This window comes from Canis aureus, chromosome 23 (assembly GCF_053574225.1).
Source record: "Canis aureus isolate CA01 chromosome 23, VMU_Caureus_v.1.0, whole genome shotgun sequence".
Classification (NCBI taxonomy): Eukaryota; Metazoa; Chordata; class Mammalia; order Carnivora; family Canidae; genus Canis; species Canis aureus.
The window spans coordinates 51161236-51183183 of NC_135633.1; the positions used below are offsets into that span (position 1 = coordinate 51161236).

Consider the following 21948-nt stretch of genomic DNA (forward strand, 5'->3'; position numbering starts at 1 on the left):
TTGTTTATTTTGTGTGGTTTTAAACATTGTTTCTGTCCTCAACTAAAACATAAACTCTCTGATGATACCACAGTACTTTGTACATCATAACAGTCAAGATTTTGTTGAATAAATCAATAATTGCACAGCAACAAAAACATTTTTGCTACAAGGATGTCAACAATAATCTGGCTTCCTGCCATATAACTTTTGCTCTGTGAAAAATGAGAAGAAATCTAAGGGGAATTTCCCTCCAGTAAAAGAAACAATCTAAGGCAGAGGGTGTAGCATATTTCATAGAATGTCTGGGGTTCACATGTGCTTGCACATTATTCTATCATATCTTTATGTCCTCAACCACTGTTTCCCAGCCTTCTATACCAAACCAAATAGCTAAGATTTCAAGTCTTCTAGCTCAAACTATAAGCTCAAAACAAAAACAAAGCCAAAGGGAAATGGCTAAAAATTACTCAAATAGCAGGCCAAGATATATAAACTTAAATGTGTAGTAAGTAGCAGATGTACCATAAAGAATTTAAGCAAAACTATTTTTAGAAATGATAAAAGGAGAATGTTAAAATTAAGAATCAGATGAATACAAGTTGGAGGAAGAATTACTCCAGGAAATGGACGTAGTCAAAACTTTCACTATATTTCAAAAATAAAATGACATCTAAGCTTCAATAATTCAAAGGAGAGAGATATAACATCAAATAAAAGATTACAAAACAGAATAATTGAAAATGGGACCTGGAAAATAAAAAAATTAAAAAAATTAAAGAAATAAAGAAAGCCATTATAGATGAAAAATAGAATATTATTAGAATATTATTAGAATAATGAAAAAGGAGAACTGCCAGTATAAAAAAAGCAACCAGAGACATGATGTTGAAATTTTGAGAAAAATCACCAAATGAAGTACAAAGGAACTAAAATTAAAGTAAGCAGAGAAAGGATGGTAGGTATGGAAGACTGAGACCAGAGAGCTAAGATATCAATTATTATTGGGGACCATAAGAAACAGACAGGAAATGTAAAACAAAAAATCTCTGAAGGTAATAGAAAATACTTTGCTAACATATAAGCAGACTTGTAGTTTCAAATAAAAAATGGCTTAATCTGTTTCTGGAAAATATAATGCATTAAGATAGAGCTAAGGTTTTTTTTTAATTTCTTTATTCTTTAATTGGAGTCCAATTTGCCAACATATAGCATAATACCCAGTAAGATAGTGTTAAGTATTGATAAAATTACTAAAATTCAATAATTAAGAAACACAGGTGGAAGACTGAGGTCATCAAGAAATGAAAAACATTAGAAGGTCATTTTCTCTTCATTTACACCAGATGCCTATAAAGAAAGGCAATGTATACGGATTTGAGTGGGGAGGGGCCCACACCACACATTTTCCATGTTTTAACAGAATTTTAGTAAAGATTTCATTGGCCAAGGGAAGTAGAACACACACATCTCACTCACTTCTTTTTCCATCTCACTACTACTGCCCTCAGTCCCATCCTAAGCAACATTAATTCTTCTTTTTGTCTTTGGTATGTCAGATTGGTAAATGTCTTTTGTAATTTCAGCATGCTCCTGGAGTCACAGGCTCTATCCAAAACAGTTATCAAAAACACTTCTAAAAATCAAAACAAGTAAGACATTCTTCTACAAAGGTAAAAAGAATCAACAAATATTTTCAATCATTTATAAAATTTCCCTACCATGAAAAATATATATATTTTCATTCAGATTATGTTTCCATGTGAAGCATATGGCTTGGGAACATAAATATATATAATAACAATATTCAATAACTATTACATTAATTAAATACCTCTACTATCTATGATTCCACAAATTAATGTCAATTTTAAGATACCTGCATTGAATTTTCAATGGTTCTGACAAAAAAATAATTAAAAACTTTTAGAAGATATACGAATATATTTTGCATTACAGTTAAATATTTATTTTGCCAATGATAATATCTACATAAGTGGATCCAAGACATAAAAGATATTTGAAGCCACAATTTACTAAGTTTTTTATAAGTCAGGCACTGTGCTACATATTTTAGATGTATCATTTTATTTGCCCTCATAATAACTCTCACTATATGATCATAATGGAAAAGAAAATAGAAATATGTCAAGGTTGTAGTGTGTTCCTGAGGTCCTACAGCTATTAGTGGTGAAATCTACGTGTTTTTTTATTATTTAAATTCAAGTTAGTTAAAATATAGCATGTTATTAGTTTCAGAGTAGAATTTAGTGATTCATCAGTTGCATATGACACCCAGTACTCATAACATCAGGTGTCCTCCTTAATGTCCATCATTCAGTTACCCCATTTCCCCTGCCTACCTCCCATCTAGCAACCCTGTTTGTTCTCTATAGTTAAAAAAGTCTCTATGGTTAGCTTCTCTCTGTTTTTATCTTATTTTATTTTTCCTTCCTTTCCCTATGTTCATCTGTTTTGTTTCTTAAATTCCGCATACCAGTGAGATTAAATGGTATTTGTCTTTCTCTAATTGACTTATTTTGTTTAGCATAATACTCTCCAGTTCCATCCTCATCCTTGCAAATGGCAAGATTTCATGCTTTTTGATGGCTAGGTAATATTCCACCACATACATACACATTTTTTTAAATTTAGTTTTTTACGTTTATTCAAATTAAATTTGACAACATATAAGTATATAACCCAGTGCTCATCCCATCAAGTGCCCTCCTCAGTATCCATCACCCAGGTACCAAAGCCCACCTTCCATTCCACTACCCCTCGTTCATTTCACAAAGTTAGGAATCTCTCATGTTTTGTCTCTTACTCTAATTTTTCCCACTCATTTTCTCTCCTTTCCCCTATAATCTCTTTCACTATTTCTTATATTCCCCGCATGAGTGAAATCATATGATTGTCCTTCTCCAATTGACCTACTTCACTCAGCATGATACCCTTCAGTTCCATCCACGTCGAAGCAAATGGTGGGTATTCATCATTTCTGATGGCTGAGTAATATTCCATTATATATATAGACCACATCTTCTTTACCCATTCATCTGTCATAGACATTGAGACTCCATACACAGTTTGGCTATTGTGGACATTGCTGCAGTGAATGCTGGGGGGCAGGTGTCCTGGTGTTTCACTGCATTTGTATCATTGGGGTAAATCCCCAGTAGCACAATTGCTGGGTCATAGGGTAGCTCTATGTTTAGCTCTTTGAGGAACCTCGACACTGTTTTCCAGAGTGGCTGTACCAGTTCACATTCCCACCAACAGTGCAAGAGGTCTCCCTGTTCTCCACATCCTCTCCAACATTTGTTGTTTCCTGTCTTGTTATTTTCTCCATTCTCACTGGTGTGAGGTGGGATCTCACTGTGGTTTCGATTTTGTATTTCCCTGACTGCAAGTGATACGGAGCATTTACTCATGTGCTTGTTGGCCATGTGTAGGTCTTCTTTGGAGACAATTATGTTCATGACTTCTGCTCATTTCATGATTGGATTTTGTTTCTTGGGTGCTGAGTTTAATAAGTTCTTTATAGATCGTGGATCTATATCTGATTTGTCATATGCAAATATGACCTTTACTTTTACCTTTATCTGATTTGTCATATGCAAATATCTTCTCCCATTCTGTAGGTTGTCTTTTAGTTATGTTGACTGTTTCCTTTGCTGTGCAGAAGAAACTTTTATCTTAAGTCCCAATAGTTCATTGTTGCTTTTGTTTCCCTTGCCTTCATAGATGTATCTTGCAAGAAGTTGCTGTGGCCAAATACAAAAAAGGTGTCAACTGTGTTCTCCTCTAGGATTTTGATGGATTTTTGTCTAAGATTTGGATCTTTCAACCATTTTGGGTGTATCTTTGTGTCTCGTATAAGAGAATGGTCCAGTTTCATTCTTCTGCACGTGGCTGTCCAATTTTCTCAGCACAATTTATTGAAGAAACTGTACATTTTCCAGTGAATAGTCTTTCCTGCTTTGTCAAATATTATTTGACCATAGAGTTGAGGGCACATTCCTGGGTTCTCTATTCTGTTCCATTGATCTATGTGTCTGTTTTTGTGCCAGTACCACACTGTCTTGATGATCACAGGTTTGTAATATAGCTTGAAATCTGGCATTGTGATGGCCCTGGCATTGGTTTTCCTTTTCAATATTCTCCTGGTTATTCGGGTCTTTTCTGATTCCACAAAAATATTAAGATTATTTGTTCCAATTCTGTGAAGAAAGTCCATGGTATTTTGATAGGGATTACACTGCACATGTAAATTACCCTACATACCATAGACATTTTCACAAAATTTATTCTTCCAATCCATGAACATGGAATGTTTTTCCAACTATTTCTGTCTTCCTCACTTTCCTTTAGAAGTATTATGTAGTTTTTAGGGTATAGATCCTTTAACACTTTGATGAGGTTTATTCCTAGGTATCTTATGGTTTTTGGGTGCAATTGTAAATGGGACTGATTTCTTGATTTGTCTTTCTTCAGCCTCATTGTTAGTGTATAGAAATGCCACTGATTTCTGGGCATTGATTTTGTATCCTGCCACATTGCTGAATTGCTATAGGAGTTCTAGCAATCTTGGGGTGGAGTCTTTTGGGTTTTCTATGTACAGTATCATGTTATCTGTGAAAAAGGACATTGACTTCTTTGTTAATTTGAAGGCCTTTTATTTCTTTTTATTGTCTGATTGCTGAGGCTAGGACTTCTAGTACTATGTTGAATAGCAGTGGTGAGAGTAAACATCCCTGTCATGTTCCTGATCTTAGGGGAAAGGCTCTTAGTTTTTCCCAATTGAGAATGATATTCACTGTGGGCTTTTCATAAATGGCTTTTAAGATATTGAATGATGCTCCCTCTATCCCTACACTCTGAAGAGTTTTTATCAGGAATGGATGCTGTATTTTGTCAAATGCTTTCTCTGCATCTATTGAGAGGATCATTTGGTTCTTGTTTTTTCTCTTGTTGGTGTGATCTATCACGTTGATTGTTTTATGAATGTTGAACCCTTCCTTGCAATATAGGGACAAACCCCACCTGGTCATAGTGAATAATTCTCTTAATGTACTGTTGGATCCTATTGGCTAGTATCTTGTTCAGATTTTTTGCATCTGTGTTCATCAGGGATATTGGTCTATAATTCACCTTTTTGGTGGGGTCTTTGGTTTTGGAATCAAGGTGATCGTGGCCACATAAATAGAATTTGGAAATACTCCCTCCCTTTCTATCCTTTGAAATAGCTTTAGTAGGATAGGTATTATTTCTTCTTTAAACATTTGATAGAATTCCCCTGGGAGGCCATCTGCTCCTGGACTTTGGTGTCTTGGGAGGTTTTTGATGACTGCTTCAATTTCCTCGCTGGTTATTGGCCTGTTCAGGTTTTCTATTTCTTCCTGTTCCAGTTTTGGTAATTTGTGGTTTTCTAGAAATACATCCCTTTCTTCTAGATTGCCTAGTTGGCATATAGTTGCTCATAATACGTTTTAAAAATCACTTGTATTTCCTTGGTATTGGTTGTGATATCTTCTCTTTCATTCATGATTTTATTAATTTGAGTCTTTTCTCTTTTGTTTTTAATAAGGTTGACTAGGGGTTTCTTGATCTTATTAATTCTTTCAAAGAATCAACTCCTGGTTTTGTTGATCTAAGTTCTTCTGGTCTCTATTTCATTGAGTTCTGCTCGAATCTTTATTAATTCTCTTCTTCTGCTTGGTGTAGGTTTTACTTGCTGTTCTTTCTCCATTCCTTTTAAGTGTGAGGTTAGCTTGTGTATTTGAGTTTTTCCCAATTTTTGGAGGGACAGTTGTATTGCAATGTATTTCCCTGTTGTAGACAGCAAACAGATGGGTCTTGCTTTTTTATCTAGTCCAATACCCCGCATCTTTTGATGGGATCATTTAGCCCATTCATGTTCAGAGTAACTATTGAAAGATATGAATTTAGTGTCATCATAATACCTATTTAGTCCCTGTTTTTGTGGATTATTTCTTTGGTGTTTCTGTTTCCTTTACAGGGTCTCCCTTAATTTTTCTTTCAGAGCTGGTTTGGTGGTCACATATTCTTTCAGTTTCTGCCTATCCTGGAAGCTCTTTATCTGTCCTTCTATTCTGAATGAGAGCCTTGCTGGATAGGGTAGTCTTGGCTGCAAGTTCTTCTCATTTAGTACCCTGAATATATCCTGCCAGCCCTCTGGCCTGCCAGGTGTCATAGAGAGGTCTGCTGTTAATCTGATATTTCTCCCCATATAAGTTAATAATATCTTGTCTCTCACTGCTTTAAGGATTTTCTATATCTTTGAAATTTGCGGTTTTCACTATTAAATGTCGAGGTGTTGGTTTCTATTGATTTTGGGGGGGTCCTCTCTATCTCTTGGATTTCAATGCCTGGTTTCATCCCCAGATTAGAGAAGTTCTCAGGTATAATTTCTTCAAATTTACTTTGTGGTCCTCTCTCTCTCAGCCTCTTTTGGAATCCCAATTAGACATATATTCTTCCTTCTCAAGTTATCATTTATTTTGCTAAGTGTTCCTCATTGACTCTTATTTTCCTCTTTTTCCTCAGCTTCCTTCCTTACCATCAACTTGTCTTCTATATCACTCACTCTCTCTCTTCCACCTCATTAATCCTAGCAGTTAGGACACCCAGTTTGAATTGCATCTCATTTAATTGATTTTTAATTTCGGCCTGATTAGATCTAAATTCTGCAGTAATGAAGTCTCTCCTTTATGCCTTTTTCCAGAGACACCAGTAGCTTTATAATTGTACTTCTGTATTGATATTCTGACATTGTATTTAAATCCAAATTCTGTAACTCTATGGCATAGAGTATTGTTTCCAGTTCTTTCTTTTGTGGTGAATTCTTCCTTCTAGTTATTTTGTCCAGTGAACAGTGGCTGTATTAGTGAGCTGAGTCAAAAATATCAACCATGACCTCAGTAAAATATCCCCTATGATTCCTAAGAGGTCAGAGATCAGAAAATAAAAGAAAAAGGAGAATAAAACAAAGCAAAGGACCATTAATGTGAAAAACAATTTTTAAAACAAAATAGTAAAAATAAAAAAATCAAAAACAAGAAACAAAAGGAAAAAAAGGGGCAATGTGATGGTGGCAGTGAGGAAGTGGTGGTGGAGAGAGAATATAGTCTCCCTGAGGGGTCCCAGAAGGTGATCCTCTTGGTTCTGAGTATATTTTGTTCTTTATGTTAGAGGATGCTGAATCCTAAATTTATATAAACCAGCAATACTTATATAGAGACCCAACATTGATCACAAAAATATAAACAATATAAAAGGGGGGTAGAATGGGAAGGATGAGAGAATATAGTCTCACAAAATGAACCTATATGGTGTTTCACTTGGTTCTGGGTGTATTTTGGTCGTGTGTAGAAGGTACTAACTTCCACCATTGTAAAACAAAATGAGACAGAAAAAACAAAAAACAAAACCCCGTATCTCTTATAACTTTCAAAATTAAATTGAGTATGTTGAAGGGAATCCAGAAGTGAAAAACATCTAAGACATGCAATTGTAGAAATACTAAAGTCAAAAAGGAAAAAGCTTAAAAATGAAGATTTAGGGGATCCCTGGGTGGCGCAGCGGTTTGGCGCCTGCCTTTCGCCCAGGGCGCGACCCTGGAGACCCGGGATCGAATCCCATGTCGGGCTCCCTGCGTGGAGCCTGCTTCTCCCTCTGCCTGTGTCTCTGCCTCTCTCTCTCTCTCTCTGTGACTATCATGAATAAATAATAAAATAAAAAATCTTTAAAAAAAATAAAATAAAATAAATAAAAATAAAAATGAAGATTTAGTAAAATATTGTGGTTAAAGTGGGAAAAGAGAAAAAATATTGGAAATTTTTAACCTGATATAAAAACAAGTCATAATGAGGGAAAAAAAAAAAAGACCCTCTTTTTTTCAGTCCTGGATCTTTCCCTTGCTGCTTATTCAGCAAACTTGCTTTTCCCTTGTACTTCCAGCACTTCATCTGGGGGAGGGTCTGCTGTGCTATTCTCAGGTGTGTGTACCTGGACAGAGATGTCCCATCCCCTGCCGGGTGCCAGGTTCAGTGTGACCAGTTTATCCTGTGAGGCCTGTTACAAGGGGGCCCCTCCTCTCCCAGGCACATGGTGAAACAAGGAGGAAAAACAATGGTAGCAGCCAGATCTCCAGCTCTAGAGTCAAGCTCCCCGTGAGTACCTAACTGCACTCTCCCAGTCCTCACTGACCTTGGGGGGCACCCAGCGGCTGGAGACTTGTCACTGTCCTGTGCCCTCCCTGCTTCCTCCTGTCCCAGCGGGAATGCAGGATTGCCGGCCTTGTCTACTTCTGCGCCTTCGGATCCAGGGCCATGTGCCGCTGGACCTGCACTCCTGGGGAATGTATCTCTCAAAGGGAACAGAAGACAGCTGCCTCCCTCCGTTTCTGGGTTCTAGGATAAAAGGAACTCTGGAGTAAGCCCAAGTCACCAACTGGCTTCTCCCAAATGCCCCAGTGGTCTGTGACGCTCCAGCCCTTTACGGAGATCAGATTGTTGTTTCAGGTGAGCTTTCCTTGGTGCAGCCCTACTCTTTGTTGTGTCTCTGGGAATCTTGAGGCTTCACTGTCCCTACTGTGAATCTGCCCTATTTCCCTGCTAAGCACTTTTCCGTCAGGGAAAACTCAGGCGCTGGTTTTTAAAGTTCCTGCTTGTCCAGGGCTGGGCTTTCATGCCCAGGAGGCTTTCTCCACCTGCTTTTGTCCCACATGTCATAGTTCCCTTTCCCCACTTGATTTATTTGTTTTTTTTCCCCTTCCTGACTTTTAGAAGTGAAAACTGTTTCTCTCTGTAGCATTCCAGCTATTCTCTCTTTACATCTCAGGTTGAATTTGTAGGTGTTCAGGATGATTTGAAAGTTATCTAGGGGTAAATTTGTAGAGCCAGGTGAGTTGAGGACCCCTACTCTCCCATCATCTTGACCCTCTCTACACATCTTTTTATCCATTCATTTGCTGATGGACAACATTTGAGCTCTTACTGTGTTTTGACAATTTTGGACATTGCTGCTAAAAACACTGGGGTGATTATGTTTGAAACACTATCTTTGTATCCTTTGAATAAATATCTTAACACTTCAACTGTTGGATTTAGTTGAGAAATTTAAATCAAACCCTACTTGTTCTGACTCAACATCCTTATTCTTATTACAATGCTATACCATTTCCTACAGAGGTGTTTTAAAAATTTCTTTTTAACCTATTGATAAAATTTTAAAGCAGGGTTAATATATTAGATTGAAATTGGCATAAAATTCTAGGTAAACTCCTCTTACTAGCAATGTAGAATATTAGGTAGCTTATTAATCTTCTCCAGAACACCTAATATAATGGATAAATTATAACTAACATATTTTTAAGTGCATAGCTAAACTTCTCAAATATTCAACAAAGTATCAAAGAGTCCAAAATGAAATCTATCTCCACTTTATTTAGACTAAAAGATTTACCTATATGTTTATCTATTTCTTTTTTCCAGTTTATTTTTGAAATAAATTTTTTTAAAGTTCTTTCTGTGGGAAATTAATGATAAACTCATTTGCTTCCACTTAAAATATCTTTATTTGGGATCCCTGGGTGGCACAGCGGTTTGGCACCTGCCTTTGGCCCAGGGCGCAATCCTGGAGATCCGGGATCAAATCCCACGTCGGGCTCCCGGTGCATGGAGCCTGCTTCTCCCTCTACCTGTGTCTCTGCCTCTCTCTCTCTCTCTCTCTCTCTGTGTGACTATCATAGAAAAAAAAAAAAAACCTTTATTTAATCTTCATTTTTGAATGATTTCAGGAATTTAAAAATTTTAGGTTTACTTTTTCCTCCACACCTCAAGGATGTTTCTCTATTGTCTTTTGGCATGTATCATTTTTTTCTGAGAATTCTCCCACTGATCTAACAGAGACATGAGAAGAAAGCATGTGTGCTTCATTCTTGCTCCATATGGAAAAAAGAACCAAGCCTTTCCTTTGATCATTCGTAATTGAAGGCCTTCTTCACCCAAACTGGCAGCTTGAAATTATCCTATCTGCATGGTATGGGAATACTAGAAGCAAAAAGTAAATATGGGAAGTGTTCCTTTATCAATGAAATCCTTAAGGTGTCTAGGAGAATAAAATAAAAATTCTCTGGAGAGAAACTCCCTCAAGTAAGACCACATAGGATTTCAAAAAATAAATAAATAAATAAACAGTGCCAAACATGAGTTTATAATCCAAAATTACAAAAACCACAATCAGTGGCAAGTAGCAGAGATAATAAACAAGATGCTGGAATTGGCTCACAACAGCCTATGAAAATTTATGAAGTATTTGGGAATACTGAGAGCCAGATTTTAAAACACTGGTAGCCTGAAATTTGCTATCAAGGAGTTTTATACTATAATCACGGGGAATTTCTCTAAATAACAATGGCTTTATTTTAAACCACAACGCTAAGTGGCATAATTAAATCTGGAGTTATGGGAATTTGGAATTACTACAAATATTTGCAACAAGTTTGTTAACAATAATTAAAGTTATATGAAAAGGAATGGAAACACTAAAAAAGGAAAAGATAGTAAAAATAAGATATATATCAAGTATAATGTCTTTAAAAAGTACCATCACTAAAATGAAGAGATAGTAAACTTGAAGACAACTGACTAAATTACACAGAATATAGCACAGGTATATAATAATATGGGAAATATTAAATAGGATAAAGATATATAGCATATAGAACGGGCTAATATATGTCTAGTAAGTGTTCTAGAGGTAGGAAAAGGCAATGTGGAGGGAGGCAATATTTAAGAATACTGGGATGGTGTTGCTCCTCCTGGTATTTATGAAAGACATATTCTCAGATTTAGAAATTATGATTTACAATTGGAAAAATGAAATTAATTTATAACTGGTTATTAGAATGAATTTGGAGAACCAAGTATAAAAACATTTTATATAAATATAGAGAAACTATTTACTCAAAGAAACTGTCAGATCAATGGAAGAATTCTCAAACAAAAAACATACATGCCAGATAATAGTAGAGGAACATCTTTAAGGTGTGGAGGAAAAAAAGTCAATCTAAAATTTTTAAATTTCCAAAATCACCATTCAAAAATGAAAGGGAATATAAGGGAAGGGAGAAGAAATGTGTGGGAAATATCAGAAAGGGAGACAGAACGTAAAGACTGCTAACTCTGGGAAACGAACTAGGGGTGGTGGAAGGGGAGGAGGGTGGGGGGTGGGAGTGAATGGGTGACGGCACTGGGGGTTATTCGGTATGTTAGTAAATTGAACACCAATAAAAAATAAATTAAAAAAAATAAAAAATGAAGATTAAATAAAGATATTTTTAAGCGAAAGCAAATGAGTTTTTCATTAACGACTTCCCATAGAAAGAACTTATAAAAATTTTATTTCTAAAATAAATAAACTGGGGCAGCCCGGTTAGCTCAGCGGTTTAGCGCCGCCTTCAGCCCAGGGCAGTGATCCTGGAGACCCGGGATCGAGTCCCACATGGGCCTCCTTGCATGGAGCCTGCTTCTCCCTCTGCCTGCGTCTCTGCCTCTCTCTCTCTCTCTCTCTCTCTGTGTCATGAATAAATGAATAAAATATTTAAAAAATATATAAATCAATAAATAAACTGAATGAAAGACTGAGTTAAGAAAAACAAATAGGTAAACATATATAGGTAAATCTTTTAGACTGAATAAAGTAATAACGATTACTAATTCTGGATCATGCCCTGAAATTAATGTTGCTTACTTTGCCACGGCCTCTCTACTATTTGTATTTTTTTATTTTGGGCAAAAATAAATTTTATACTGAGTGGATGACATAAGGTTTTCGTGTGATAGTGTCAGGCCTGTTGCATGGAGGCAAATGAAGAATTATAATGGATATTAAGATGTATGTTTTATGGCAGCCAGAAAGATTTTTGGGAATTGGATGAGAAAATAGAGCATAACAGACAGCAGACAGGGAATGGTGCAAATCAAATCTTTTAATATTATGAGGATCAGAATAAGCTTTGCTGTAGTTTGGGTGGATTTATAGGCAATTATCCTAATCACAGCTGCAAGAAATCATGTCTAGATATATGCTTTTACTTTGGATTAGCAAAAAGATGATGTTACTGGGATCGGTACACTGGGACTATGCTGTAACAACACCTTTTGGCACTGATTTAGTTTGCTTTTCCTTTTTCAGGTTCCACCTCTACTTCCAGATTAAAACAACATGCCTGTATTTATACTTAGAAAAATATAAATAGTACATCATTATTTTCTGCAGTGGTTTTCAATAATTCATCAGTTATGTATAACGCCCAGTGCTCATCACATCATGTGCCCTTCTTAATACCCCTCACCCACTTACCTCATCCTCCTTGCCCTCTTCCCCATCAGCAAACCTCAGTTTGTTTCCCAGAGTTAAGAGCCTCTCCTCTGATATTTTCCCATTTAGTTTCCCCTCCTTCCCTTATGGCCCTCTGATGTACTGTATGTTGGCAAATTAAATTTAACCAGAAACAAAAGATATTTATAATGAAGAACTGATAATAAATGTTTGTAACTATATATAGTTACATCTGATATATATATTTCTATATATATATGAAATAGAAAATAGGAAATTAAAATAGGTATTTGCCAGAAAAAAACTATATTAGAATTGTTTTATTTTTTATTTATTTTTTAAAAAATATTTTATGTATTTATTCATGAGAGACAGAGAGAGAGAGAGAGAGAGAGACACAGGCAGAGGGAGAAGCAGGCTCCATGCAGGGAGCCTGATGTGGGACTCAATCCCTGGTCCAGAATCAGGCCCTGGGCTGAAGGCAGTGCTAAACCGCTGAGCCACCTAAGCTGTCCTAGAATTGTTTTAAATCATCCAAATAAATTCAGACCACAAATGGAGAAGAATCTTTGTACGCCCCAATCCTGACTTTTTACTGGGTCTAGAAATAGGAGATACTGCTAGATACTATTGAACAGTTCTAGCTGGCAACGATAAAAGCAGTCCCCAAAAATGCAAAAACAAACAAACACCACCAAAAAATACCCACAAACAAACAAAACAAAAACAAACAAAGAAAAAGAAATGAGAATGAATACTCTAAGGAGTGTCCTCATCCAGCGTAAACAATCAGGCAGTGACTGGAAGACACTTGGTTGCAGGTTTCAATTCAATGAACTGGGTAAACAGTGTAAAGTACTGTCTTGGGATAGGGGTTACTGATTCAAAACCAAGGTTTGAGAAGAAAAGAAAATACTCGTAAGAGGAAGACCAGGAGAGGTCTAAAGATGTAGGTGGGGGGCATCACCCAAAACAATTTCTGCAGCAAAGAGAGGGCAGAGGATTTCAGTATTTATAGTAATTAAGGACATAGAATAAGTTTCTATACCTCCATAAAAGGTACTGTTTAGGAGCTTTGGAATTCTTCAGAAAAAAACTGAGGCTTATTGACTTCAAGTGTAGGAGAAGAAAAAAAGAACAACACAGTTTTAATGCACAACCCATATTCTGTAGCCCAGAAAGTTATTCTCTTTGCCAAGAGAAGTGGGGGAGGAGGTAGGAGAGAAACTAGTTTTTCTAACATAACCCTTTTAAATCTAAAGAAGAGTCTAAATAAATAAATAAATAAATAATAAATACTTGAATAGATAAGTAACTTATAAAAGTCTCCAGCTTTAAAAAAATTATGCATTTAACATTAACATTATGCATTTAATCATTCCTTTCCACAGAAAGCTACTTACTTTTGTAAGAGCTAATTACCTTAATAATTTAGCATTTATACCACAAATGCAAAATACAGAGTTGCAGTCATTTAGAACTTTTTTGTGAGTCATTACACAAACATATTTTCCAAAGGAAATAAGTTAGAAGCAGAATATCTAAATGTGAAGCTATATCACCATCCTTCAGCATGTAACTATCTTTCTTACTCAGTCCTGTACAGCAATGAGAAAAATGCAAGAGTTCACTGTGACCTGGTGAAGGCAAGGAAGTGATTCATTAAAAATAAAAATTACATGCAACTAAGAGACCCAATAACTCAAACACAATTCTTATAATCAAAACAGAGTCGCTGAAGCTGGTCAGGGCAACCTGTAACATCTAGGTCACAATACATCAAAACATGAATACTTCTGACTTCTGATATTCTACTGTATAGTTTATTATATCTTTAAAAATGTTTCAATGTTCTCTCTTTGTTCCATCTTTTGTTATTCAAATAGTCTCTATACCAGAAATGAAAAACCTCAAGAAGGAGTGATAACCATGAAGAAAAGAAGAAAAGGAGGAAGGAAGGAGAGAGGGAAGGAAGGAAAAAGATGTCTCTCCATTTCCAGTAGTGTGTAGACAATTATTACTTTAGAAGGAATAATTAATTCCTTCTAATTATGGAAGAATCCAACCAGGAGCAACCCTGATGATCATTCAAAAGGAAGCTCTCACAATCTTAGTACACCACAAGTATACTTCCCTTTACTCCAGAAATTTAATACAGGACTAGTAATTAGAATCTAATCCAGAAATTGAGTACCCTTCTGATTTATAAGAGCTGGGTTGTTGACTCTACATATTTTTGCTACTAACTCTCCCAGGCGGAACAATATCAGGACTATGACATATTAGAGTGTGTTGTCAGGTTCTTTCTAACTAATAAACCTCTGTGCAAATCTACTCATGAAATAATTAAATGCACCAATATTGTATTTCTCAGTTTGCGATGCTGACCGCAAGAGAACATTAGCATTCAATTGATCTCTCTTTTACATATGGCTGAAATACAGTAAGGCTTTTTCCCTTTTTTTAAATCTCAGAATTATCCCTCAGAAACAAAGGTACTAGGAGCCTCGGTGTCCATCGAAAGATGAATGGATAAAGAAGATGTGGTTTATGTATACAATGGAATATTACTCAGCCATTAGAAATGACAAATACCCACCATTTGCTTCAACGTGGATGGAACTGGAGGGCGTTATGCTGAGTGAAATAAGTCAATCGGAGAAGGACAAACATTATATGGTCTCATTCATTTGGGGAATATAAAAAATAGTGAAAGGGAATAAAGGGGAAAGGAGAAAAAATGAGTGGGAAATATCAGAAAGGGAGACAGAACATGAGAGACTCCTAACTCTGGGAAACGAACTAGGGGTGGTAGAAAGGGAGGTGGGCGGGGGGTGGGGGTGACTGGGTGACAGACACTGAGGGGGGCACTTGATGGGATGAGCACTGGGTGTTATTCTATATGTTGGCAAATTGAACACCAATAAAAAATAAATTTATAAAAAGAAAACAAAGGTACTACACTATATAATAGCCTTATGAGCAATCTAACATTATGAAACTCTAATTTTTTTTAAGGTTTAATTTATTTATTCACAAGAGACACAGAGAGAGAGAGAGGCAGAGACACAGCCAGAGGAAGAAGCAGACTCCATGCAGGGAGCCTGACGTGGGACTCGATCCCAGGATTCCAGGATCACGCCCTGGGCCAAAGGCAGGCTCTAAACCACTGAGCCACCCAGGGATCCCCTCTAAATTATTCTGAATGACAATATGCTACCAAAGACAAATTAATCTGAAATAACTTCAATCAAAGGCAGCTGGGAAGATTTGTAGACAGTATCTGATTCAAAAAAAAAAAAAAAAAAGCAAAGAAATTTGATAAGCAATTAACCTAATGAGATTAGGGAAGAACATACCAAAAAAAAGAAGAAAAAAAAAAAAGCTTCAAAATATCTGTTACTGTTTACTCCTTACAACAAAAATGAAGAAAAAAATAAAAGTTGATCTGATATTAAAAACTGAGTGATAGACACATATATCTACTTATTTATTTTTAAAGTATTTATTTTCTGTTAAATTTGTAGGCTTAATATATTTTATGATCAAACAATACAGCAAATTGTTATATTATGGGGAGTCATTTAAAAACTTATGGGAAAAATATTAAAATGGTTATATGATTTGAATGACTGTATTTGGTTTGGGATAGATTCCCAATTACATGACTATACACAGACAAAAAGTCTACATATTAAATTATTAAATATTTTAGATAAAATGATGATGAATTCTGGTAAATGATTAGCTGACTTACAGAGTGACTGTATTAAGAAGTAAAAGATCCTGCTGGCAAAGGTTTGTGAAAATAGTTTGAATAAAATTACTCATGAAATGTGAGACTAGATATGCAATACTTCTAAATCAGTAGATATTTGCATGTGACTTAAATATTTGTGTTTAAATTAGCACAATATATAAGTAAATGTTTGACTATTTCATCTACATTTTCAGAAGTTTATGTATTCATTTTGACCAGAATACATTTGCATCTTTTAGTGGGAAAATAGGGGACTTGCCCTCGGACAGTCTCAGTTTATCCCTGTTACTCCAGTTTAGTTATTGATTATGATCCACTTCATCCTCAGAGTTGTCGTAGTTTGGATGATGACTTTTATGGTTACTGGTCATATTAGGTAATGTGCTGATTAAAGTAAATTATGCAAAAAGGAGAAAAATCCATAAGATTTCAAGGAGACTAGGACACAGGAAAACTTGGGAAAACAAAATTGAGGGTACTATACCTGGGCAATGATAACTATGTGCTCACATTTCTGCCTATTTCTTACTATAATCTTGAGGTTAGGGCTATTTGTCTGAACTAAGCTCTGCCCTATAGTGGAACCGATTCTTCCGTTAAGCAGAAAAAATATAAGGAAGTCAACTGCAGCAGCTTTGCACCAATATGGTCCTGCTGTCCACCCTTCTCTGGTGCTAAATTAGTCTATGCCACTGGAATGGTATCTTCTTTCTTCCCAGTTCTGAGTCTTTTCTAAAGATCTCTTCTTTTTGTTATTCTATTTCTCACTGAGATCTGTGTTGTTGACTAGAACGAATGTCTCTCTTCTGAATGAACCCCAATTTCTCTGTCTACAGAGGGAGAGAAGTCTCTTCTCTGAATGATCCCATTTCTTGATGGTTGTGTATCCTATCACTTCTGCTTTGGTCAATTTGCTCCATCTTCCATTATAAGAGTAGAAATGCTGAAGCAAGTCAAATGAGGGCAAACTCCAATCCAGGCTCATGCAAGGGCTTTCAACCTCTCCAGATATGAAAACAACTACATTAAACTATGTTCCCACAAAATCCCTTTCCCCTCAGTGACTGAAGAGATGGGAAGATTACAGAAGAAAGTCACACTTTATATGAAGGACAAGTAAGAGTCATGAGGAGTAAAGGCAGAATGGTACAGGTAAAAGTAACACATGAAAGCACAGATGAGAGCCTGTGACTATAGCATAGGTTCCCAAAGGATTGACAGGAGAAGGGCTTAGAAAAAGAGAGATTAGCTGCTGGGTGAGGAAAACCTCCATGTGCTGCATTTAGAAATTTGGCCTTTATTCCATGGACAGTCCATGAATAGTTACAAAAATCATTGCTTCCACTGCCTACAAAATAGTCAAACTCTCAATACCAGCTAGCCCAAAGTAACTTTCAAGCTTCATTTCTTCCTGTTCCCACTTAATAATCAACTTTTCTGAAAATTTATCACTAAAATACATCATGTTTTTTTAGATACACAGTATTTTCATTGTAAACACTTTTCTCCTTTTCCACTTTAAAGTTTGTTTATTCTTTGAAAACCTCCTCTTTGAAAAGCTTTGGCCAACTCCCTCAGATAGAATTAATTCTTTCCTTTTCTCTATTTGTATAGCAATGTAATGTACCTTTCTTAAACCAATTACTCTTCTGTTTGATACTTATTTTTACGAGGGATTAGACTATACTGTGCTCAAGGTTAGCAGTGACAGAACTAAGCAAGGTGCTTAACACAGTGGACACTCAAAAAATATTGGTCTAATACACTCTTCCCCAGAGTGCAACACATGTAATTTATGGAACATAAGCTATATTTAGGTGGTATCTTAATTACATATTTAAGTTATTGTGAATTTTATAAAGGCAGTATAACAGCCCCACAGCTAACATCATACTCAATGGTGAAAAACTAAAAGCTTTTCCTTTAAGATCAGGAACAAAACAAGGATGCCCACTCTTGCCACTTGTATTCAAAATAGTACTGGGTTTCCTAGCCATAGCAATCAGACAAGAAAAAGAAATAAAAGGTATCAAAATTATTAAGGAAGAAGTGAAACTGTCACTATGCAGATGACATGATATTATACAATATTATACACAGAAAACCCTAAAAACACCACCAAAAAACTATTAGAAGTAATAAACAAATTGAGGAAAGTTTCAGGATGCAAAATTAATATACAGAAATCTGTTGTGCTTCTATATATGAATAACAAGGTATCAGAGTCAGAAATAAGAAAACAATATCATTCACAATTGTACCAAAAAGAATAAAATACCTAGAAACAAACTTTCAAGATATACTATGAAGCTGTAGTAATCAAAACAATATGGTACTAGCACAAAAATAGACACATAGATCAATGTAACAGGATAGAGACCCAGAAATAAATCAATGCTTATATGGTCAATTAATCTATGACAAAGGAGGCAACAATATGTAATGATAAGTCTCTTCAATAGTGCTGTGAAAACTGGACAGGTATGTGCAAAGGAATGAATATGGATCACTTTCTTATACCATATACAAAAAATAAACTCTAAATGGATTAAGGACCTAAATACCAATTTGGAAACCATAAAACTCCCAGAAGAAAACACAGACAGTAATCTCTTGCACATTGGCCTAGATATGTCTAGATATGTCTCCTCAGGCAAGGGAAATAAAAGCAAATTAAATGATTAGGACTATAGCAAAACGAGAAACTTTTGCACAGTGAAGGAAACTATCAACAAAGCAAAATGCAGCCTACTGAATGGAAGAAGATATTTGCAAATGATATATCTGATAAGGTGTTAATATCCAAAATATATAAAGAACTTACAAGAATCAACACACACACACACACACACACACACACACACACACACAACTTGATTAAAAATAGGCAGATGACCTGAATAGATACTTTTCCAAAAAAGACATTTTAGATGGCCAATCGACACAGGAAATATATTTAACATCACGAATCATCAGGGAAATGAAAACCAAAACCACAATGAGATACCATCTTACACCTGTCAGAATGACAAGAATAAAAAAGACAATAAGTACCAAGTGTTCACAAGGATGTGAAGAAAAAGGAAGGCTTGTGCTCTACTGGTGGAAATGAAAATTGGTGCAGCCACTGTGGAAAACAGTATGGAGGTTCCTCCAAAATTTTAAAATAGAAATATGACATGATTCATTAATTCCACAACTGAGTCTCAAAGAAAACAAAATGCTAATTTGAAAAGATATATGCACTCCTATGTTTACTGCAGTATTATAAATAACAACCAATATATGAAGCAACCTATTACTAGATGTCCATTAATAGATGAATAAAGAAGGTGTGGTATATATGTGCAATGGATTCAGTCACAAAGAAGAATGTGATCTTGCCACTTGCAGAACATAAGGATTTTGAGGGTATTATGCTAAGTGAAATTCATCAGACAAAGTCAAACATCGTATGATTTGACTTATATGTGAAATCTAAACAAATAAAAAAGGCAGAAATGACCCATAAATACATAAGCCAAACACGGATTCCAGAGTGGAGAGAGCTGGAACAATCTACAAAATAGGTGAAAGTGAGTGAGAAGTACATGTTATCTCTTCGTGAAAGGAATAAGTCATGGAGGTGAAAGCTACAGCATAGGGAATTAAATCAATAGTATTATAATAGCTATACTTATGATGAGCATAGCATAATGTATAGAGTTGTCAAACGACTACATTTTCACCTGAAACTAAGGTAACTTGTATGTCAACTATACCTCATATACATATATGAAAAAAAACTTTAAAAAGCTTATGAGTTCATTTTAATGTGTTTTTAAAAATTATAACTGTTATATCAAATACACGATATCAGAGATATTGCTTAAGAAATGGCTAAGTTATGGAAGTATCACAATTCCAGGCTTCAAGTTATATTACAAAGCTGTAGTGATCAAGACAGTATGGTACTGGCACAGAAATAGACAAACAAAAAAAAAACAAAACAAACAAATAAAACAACAACAAAAAAAGAAACAGACAAACAGCTCAGTATAACAGATAGAAAACCCAGAAATGAACCCACAACCCATAATGATAAATTAATCTGTGATAAAATAAGAAATAATATCCAATGGAAAAAATGCAGTCTCTTCAACAAATTGTGTTGGGAAAACTGGACAGTAATATGCGAAAGAATGAAACTGTACCCTTTCTTACACCACAAACACACGCAAAAATTCAAAATGGATGAAAGACCTAAATGTGAGCCAGGAAACCATCAAAATCTTAGAGAACATAGGCAGTAACCTCTTTAACATCAGCCAAAGCAACTTTTTACTATATATGTCTCCTGAGGCAAAGGAAACAAAAGCAAAAATAAACTACTGGGACTACATCGAAATAAAAAACTTCTGCACAGTGAAGAAAACAATCTATAAAAGTAAAAGGCAGCCTATGGAATGGGAGAAGATGTTTGCAAATGACAGATAAAGGGTTAATATGTAAAATCTATAGAGAACTTATCAAACTAAACATCCAAAAAAACCAAATAATCCAGTTAAGAAATGTGCAGAAGACATGAAATAGACAATTTTCTAAAGAAGACATACAGATGGCCAACAGACACATGAAATGATGTTCAACATCACTCATCATCAGGGAAATACAAATCAAAACCCCAGTAAGATACCATCTCATACCTGTCAGAATGGCTAAAATGAACACAGGAAACAAAAGGTGTTGGCAAGGATCCAGAGAAAGGGAAACCTTCTTACACTGTTATTGGGAATGCAAACTGGTGCAGCCACTCCGGAAAACAGTATGGAGTTGTCTCAAAAAATTAAAAATAGAAGTACCCTATTATCCAGCAATTGTGCTACTAGGTATTTATGCAAAGGATACAATAATACTAACTTGAAGGGATACGTGCACCCCAATGTTTATTATAAACAATAGTCAAATTATGGAAAGAGCCCGAATGTTCATCAACTTTTGAATGGATAAAGAAGATGTGGTATGTTTATAAAATGGAATATTACTCAGCCTAAATAAAGAAAGAGCTCTTGCTATTTGCAACAATGTGAATGGAGCTAAACTGTATTATGCTAAGCAAAAAAAAAAAAAAAGTCAATCAGAGAAAGACAAATATCATATGATTTCACTCATATGTGGGACTTAAATAAAACAAATGAACATAGGAGTGAGAAAAGCAGAAAGACACACAAACCAAGAAACAGACTGATGTTTAGTAGAGGGGAGGTGAGTAGGGGAATGGGCAAAATAGGTGATGGGGAGTAAGGAGGGCATTGTGATGACTACTGGGTGTTCTAAGTGATGAATCACTAGACTCTACATCTGAAACTAATATTACACTGTATCTTAACTGGAATTTAAATAAAAATTTGGAGAAAGGAAAAAAACAGAATACTTGAAAAAAGACAAAAACTTTCAAAAGTGGGGAGGGGAAGAACCAAAAGAAAATATTTTTTGAAGGGGGAATAAAAGAAATGGCTAAGTGAAATGAAAATATTAAAGGATTTAAGAGTGACTCTTCTTCTTAATACTTCCTATTTACTCACACTGCATAATACTTTTGATAGGACTTGTCATAATTTGACATAAGTATTTATTGCTCCTCTCCCCAGAATGTAAGCTCCATTAGGGTAGATGGTTGGTTGTTATTTATGTATTTATGTATGTATTTATGCATGTGTGTGTGTGTGTGTGTGTGTGTGTGTGTGTGTATATATATATATATATATATATATATATATATATAATTTATGGCTGCTGTACTCCCACAACTTAGAATAGTATCTGGTAAGTAGTAAGAGCTCAACACATAGTTACTTAAA

The 21948-nt window shown here is 35.4% G+C and overlaps 1 protein-coding gene across 3 annotated transcripts in view; it reads right to left on the reverse strand.

The window, feature by feature from the left end:
* PGR (progesterone receptor) overlaps positions 1–21948 on the reverse strand; it is a 108101-nt gene that overhangs the window by 46124 nt on the left and 40029 nt on the right. The gene's annotated exons all lie outside the window — the stretch shown is intronic.